General features: G+C 38.9%; 1 protein-coding gene across 1 annotated transcript in view; it reads left to right on the plus strand.

Moving 5' to 3' along the window:
• The window catches only part of pik3cb (phosphatidylinositol-4,5-bisphosphate 3-kinase, catalytic subunit beta), a gene marked incomplete in the record, with an annotated part of 82949 nt that extends 82337 nt beyond the window's left edge, over positions 1 to 612 (plus strand). Inside the window, 1 exon segment of the mRNA XM_024258142.2 lies at positions 1 to 612.
• Between the last annotated feature and the right edge of the window lie 5451 nt (positions 613 to 6063).

Raw genomic sequence — 6063 nt, forward strand, 5'->3', positions numbered from 1 at the left:
GCTCGGGGGGGGGGGCAATGAGAGAAGATGCTCTGAGCCTTTCGGTCCACCGTTTGGATCAAAGTTCACCTTTTGAACACTGGAATGTTTTAGTGACCTGCAGTAACTTATAAAGTCTTTTAATAATCTAAAAAACTTGAGCTTTTTTTATATGTATAATTTTTTTTAAGATTGTGAAATCAAAGGCATGGTTGTCACTACCCCTTATTCACTCTGAGGGCCGTTCAGCCCCTCCAAACAACTCACTGCAGCTAAGGCTTTTAACAGGAAACACATCTTCAATAACGTCTTCATATCAACCAAAACTGAATGTGTGTACATGTCCTGCTCTATGTAGAGTCTATAGAAGCAGATGTGGGCGGGGCCTGAGGGCAGTATTTATCTAGACGCAGAGCTGCTTCTGTCGGCGTGCTGCATCTGTGTTTGATTCTGTGCAATATCCCAGTATTTGATCCATTATCCTGTCGTGATGCGCCTGTAATCGTTCTGCTGGTTCCGCTGCCCTCTGAACTCCCAGACACTGGATATTGTCAAATGTAAAGGCTTTTATTGTTTTGCTGGCTTTATTGTTTTCATAGGAGTTTTATTAAAGTTATTTTCCACCTCTCTGCACTTCAGTCGTGGCTCCTTTCCTGCTGTTGGGGATGTGTCTACAGATGAGACGGGTCTCTGTCGATTCCTGATAGGAAGTAGAGTCCATCTTTGTCTGTAAGGAGTGCTCTTCTCTTCTCTTCATGTCACATTTACAGAGACCTGGACATGTGGAGCTCTAGCTGTGTGTACGTTTCTGGTTTAACGTGAAAAATGTAACATGAGAATATTTGTTTATGTTTAGTCACTTATTTTCCCTGACTACAAGAACTGCATTGTTTCTGCAATTCTTCTTCTGTCAGTCAAAATGCTACACTTGCTATATGTTCAAAATGTGTACACACCTAGTACCCTGTTGACATGGTAAACAATAGGGCTCGGTATCGCCCGTAATTTCCAGAATTGATTTGGTTCCCCAGAGCCTGGATCGATTCCATTTTTTCCCAATTCTTTTGATCCTCTCAATTTAATTTTGAGTTCACACTTTTGCTTAGAAATACATTTTTAATCTATACGTTTTGAAGATTTTCCTATTAATCTGATAGTTTACATGCTGTAAAGTGTATTGGTGAATATATAATGACATTAATATCATACAGTGTCACCATGGTTTCTCAAACAGAGAAGCTCCAACAATTGTTCTGCCTCTCCTGGAGGGCGTTTAGTTTTGGCCACTAGGTGGCGATCGCGTTATAGCAGTACACCTTATGAAGAAGAAGAAGAAAGTAAAAAAAAAAACACTATAAAGTGCACTATATAGTACATTCGTCATTTTCTAGTGCTGTCCGAATCTATCAATTCCAAAATTGAGTGCACTAGAAATTTCCCAGAAGTCTTTGCTAAAAACTAGCGAAAATCGATGCTTGTCACTAGATTATCTGATATAGACCACAATCCAAAAAAGTGTAATTTTTGAATAAACCATCCACATTTTCTCCATCAGAACACAGTGGAGTCAAAAAAACACGTGAAATGTTTGTATTTATTCGATTTTCACTTTGTGAAATCGGTGACGTCAAATCTGGTGTTTAGAAAAAGGAAAGAAAGGTAGAGAACGTCATGTCCGAATTACCTTTAAAATCCTACCAACCAAAACAGAATATTTCTAAAGGAACGATGTGTATCAGTGTGTGGAGTAAATAAATGGAATAAATTGAACAGAGAAATCAAAAACGCCACAGCAAGATCAAGTAAAAACTACTTTAAGAATAGTACAATCAGTGACTATAAATCTACCTAGGATCAATAAAAACTCATCCCTGAGGTATGGTGTTCATTTTGTTCTGGTTGATATTTAGTATCGTATATTTTTGCTCTTTCTTTCCTAATCTTCTCTTATTGTATGCTAAATGGGCAGAATGTTTGGTGTTTTTCTTTTTTACTGATTGAATTATTATTTGTTAAAATGGGCGAACAATATGTTTTTCTTTTTTCTGTCCCCTTCTCATTTTTTCCATCATGTTTGAGTTTACAACTGAAGGAAGTCAAAGTAGTATTGCAGAGTTTTCCTTTTATTGAACAGAAATGTAGAAAATAAATAAATCAAACAATGTCAGACAGAAGGTTCTGGTGCATAGCCACTGACAAACCTGAAGAATACTTTGTTCTAATCATGACATTTTGGCAAGTTTCTCACTAAAACTTGATAAAAAGATTCAACTGTGTGAAGATTTTTTTTTTAAATCTAGTTTTTGTGTGACACAAGAACCAATCAAATTTGTGAGCAGGAAAGCTTTACATTTACAAGTATTTACTAGAAAGATTTGTGTTTTTTTACATGACTTGTAAACTGATGGACGTTTGACAGGATCAAAACTGAATGAAGTTCACAGAACACTTGGCGTGCGTGGTCATAGCGGTAACTCCAGCTCACGCTGGCTCACCTAACAGCTCTGATTCGTGGAAGAGGAACAAAAGCCTGCGTGGATCATAATCCGAAATGGAGAAAGGAGTACTGCACTGAAAATCCTGTTTTTGAAAAAAACCACAGGCAGATGGTGAGACTGGAGAGAAACCGGCATCAGAGACGTGGTTTGAGGAGACCTGGCTGGGTGGTGAGGAGGCTCTCTCCAACAGTTGTTTGAACAGCCTGCTCTCCTGAAATGACGTTTGAGGAAACATGCCAAGCAGTCTCCTGCGTCATTTTCCCCCTGGAATGCGGTGCTTCCAAATGCATCAGATGAGCTCATGATCCCAAACCAGGATGATTCCCCTGAAATATGCATCAAACCACTTCAGCTACAAAGTGGGATTCTTGGTTTTTTTTCCATAACAGGAAATAAATTCTGGTGTCTGGAGGTTAAACACAAAACTACCGAGTAGTCCTAAAAGCACATGCTGAATTTGGCTAACTGAGCGAGCTTCAAACAGATCTTTATATTTTATCTTTTTACTTTTATCTCTTTATCCATTCAGAGTGAGCTGCAAAGTAAGAACTTGATTGTACAGGGAAACCCGTTTCTTTACTGCACATATGACAATAAACCCTTTGAATCTTGAATCTTGAATCTATCATGGGTTTGTGTTTCATCGATTGGAGCAAAAGAGAGACGCAGAATCATATGACAGCTGTCAAAAAGAAACGTATTCATAAAGACAAAGTTGTGCACAACTTTGAAGAAAAAAATAGGTTTAGTTTTACATTTAACATGTGTCTGTAGAATATGACTTTTCTTTGTTTTGAATATGAATTTCTCCTGTTAACAAACTGCGCCCTCCAGCTCTTGTATGGAGCTAAACTGAGGACAATATTATTTAAACCCAAATAAAACAAAAATGTAAATGTCCAAAACTTTTTGCTATTCTAAAATACACATAATTATTTCAGCTTGAAATGTTGTGTTTTTTAGGCTTCAAAATTTCATATCCAAAACTTTTTTCTTCACTTTCAACTCTTGTTTTTGGTTTTCAAATCTGAAAATTCTAAACTTTTGGGCCCGTTGGGGCGGGGCTAACACGAAGGACCAATCAAAATGGATGAGGGTGGTAACTTCAGTCCCGGAGCATTCACTGACTGAGAACTGTGATAGTTACGGTCAGGAAATGCCTGTTTTGTCTGTACTGTTTGTCTGAAATTGTCCCAAGACGGGTGTAAAAAGTCAAGTTTTATCACGTACAAACAGCACGTCCAAAACGCCGTTCTAGGCTGTAGCAAGTTTTGGACATTTTAATGTTTTTTTGGCCTAACACCAATATTTTTTTATTAAATTAGTTTTATTTTGGCTTCAAATAATATTGCCCCCAATTTAGCTTCATCCACCGGGACCTGTCCAGATGTCTTCGCCCATCAGTACCCGGGCCAGGCTGTAGCAGCACCGTGAACCTGAAAGGGATAACGGGTTAAGAAAATGGATGGAAATGGCAAAAACGGCTAAGCTGACTCAGAGTTAAAAGTTAAAAAGAGAGAAACATTCAAAACAGAAAAAAGTGGGGTATTCTGATCCCACTTATGAATATGACTTTGTCTTTATGAATACATTTCTTTTTGACATTCATCTTACCCCATAGGATCAGTGGTGTATTTAGCATTTTGTGGGAGGGAGAAAAAGGAAATGAAGCCCTGTGCAGCGACTGAATTAATTTTTCTTTTTTTACATTCTCATTCCAGTTAAAACATCAAATAACTTCTTCATTGATCCTCTAGTGAACATAAAGTGGTTAACATCTTCTGGAAAACCAGATTGGATGGACAACCATGTATGAGGTTCAACATCCCAGAGAAACGGTCTATGTCTGCATCGCTGAGATCTCATTGTTGAAGGCTAAAGGATTTGCTAAATCAATGAACATGCATTGTCTTTGCAGTAAAGGTAACTAGGTTATGTAATCATTTCAAGCACTTCCAGCTTCCACAAATACAGTCACCCACATAGTGATTCACTCCTGTTTAGGGAAATCCGCCCACCTTTTAAACTCCTCTGTCTGCCGCTGCTGCCATCAGTGCAGAAGAGGATGGAGAGAGCGGGGTGATTCATGAAGCTCTTCCATTTGAATTCAACAGCACATCCACCTCATAACCACACATGGATGCGGACGCCGTGCGCCTCTTCCCATAGGGGTGCGGTGAGGTGTGAAGTGGGGGCCGCTTCCTGTGAGGGAGGAGATGCGGCTCATGTGCGCATCAATGGAAACGGAGGTGTGGAGAGCTTTCCAGAAACCACAATATGGCACCTTTTGTTAAATTAAGGCTGCTACAGACAGAGAGGCTGGAAGTTTGTAACTTTGCTTTGAGCTTGTTGTGTCTGGAACGCCACCTTATGCTGCTCAGCCCTAAAATTAGTTTCCTTGAACCCCTTAAAATACTTAGACAACATTCTCTAATCATATCAGCTCATCTATCCACATATCTGTCTTCTCCTTTGATCTTTTTGACAGGTCTAAGTTTTATGTTGAATGGTCTGACACTATACCTTCTGCATTTTCCGGGCTAGGGACAGGTATAAGCTGGCCTGTTGAGGCTGTACTTATCTTTATGTCTGTCTATTTGTCTGTCCATCCCGCTGACTGTATATGAGAACTGGACTGAGTGACCCCTCCCCCCTTGTGTTCCAAACATGAACATTTTGGCTCCAAGAAGCCAAAATCCCATAGACTTCTTTAGAGAAATAAACACCAATTACTCAGTCATTCTATCAGTCAGAATAAACATTTTTTATCTGACAACATTTTTGAACATGTTCTTGATAATCCTATTTTTTTCCTTGATAATTTTTCTTTATTGCATGTTATTGAAGTTATAAACTGACCTATCAAATGGCTCAGTGCCTACTGGCCCCGCCTCAAATGTTTGATCTTCACTGGAAGGGGAGGGGTTTGGGTTTCCAACAAGCTCCATCCTGATTGGAGAGACTGATTGCCATAGAAAAGATGACTCCGACCGACTCGGACCAGTCACAGCTTACTAACATCATCTGGTTCCAATATGGCAACGTCCAGATCACAAAAAAACGAATGAACTGACTTCATTTTGTTGGAACTTGAAGTATTGCATTTTCTACAGGTAATGTCCATAGACTGTATGATCAAAGGACTGCACAACCCCTCCTCCCTCATGTTCCAAACAGGAAGTACCTGCTGGTTCCAAGAAGCCAAAATCCTGTAGACTTTTAAAGAGAAATAAAAAGTTATTACTCGGTCATTCTATTGGTCAGAATAACCATTCTTGCTCTGATACCTTTTCTAAACATCTTCTTGCTAATTCTTGTTTTCATGATAATCTTTCTTTATCACAAGTTACTTAACTTATAAACTCACAAATCAGATGGCCCCGCCTCAAATGTGTGATTGACAGATCGTCCCACTTCATCCAGGGATAATATATGTCTATGTTGACGTCAACAAACTACATGGTCCAGGGATGATATATGTCTATGTTGACGTCACACTCTGTCCAGTTCTCTCTTATAAGGTCAATGCTCCTTACAATTTTACCTTTTATGTTATTTATTTTCCTTTATTTATTTATTTGTAAAT

The sequence above is a fragment of the Oryzias melastigma genome, linkage group LG13 (assembly GCF_002922805.2).
Source record: "Oryzias melastigma strain HK-1 linkage group LG13, ASM292280v2, whole genome shotgun sequence".
Lineage (NCBI taxonomy): Eukaryota > Metazoa > Chordata > Actinopteri > Beloniformes > Adrianichthyidae > Oryzias > Oryzias melastigma.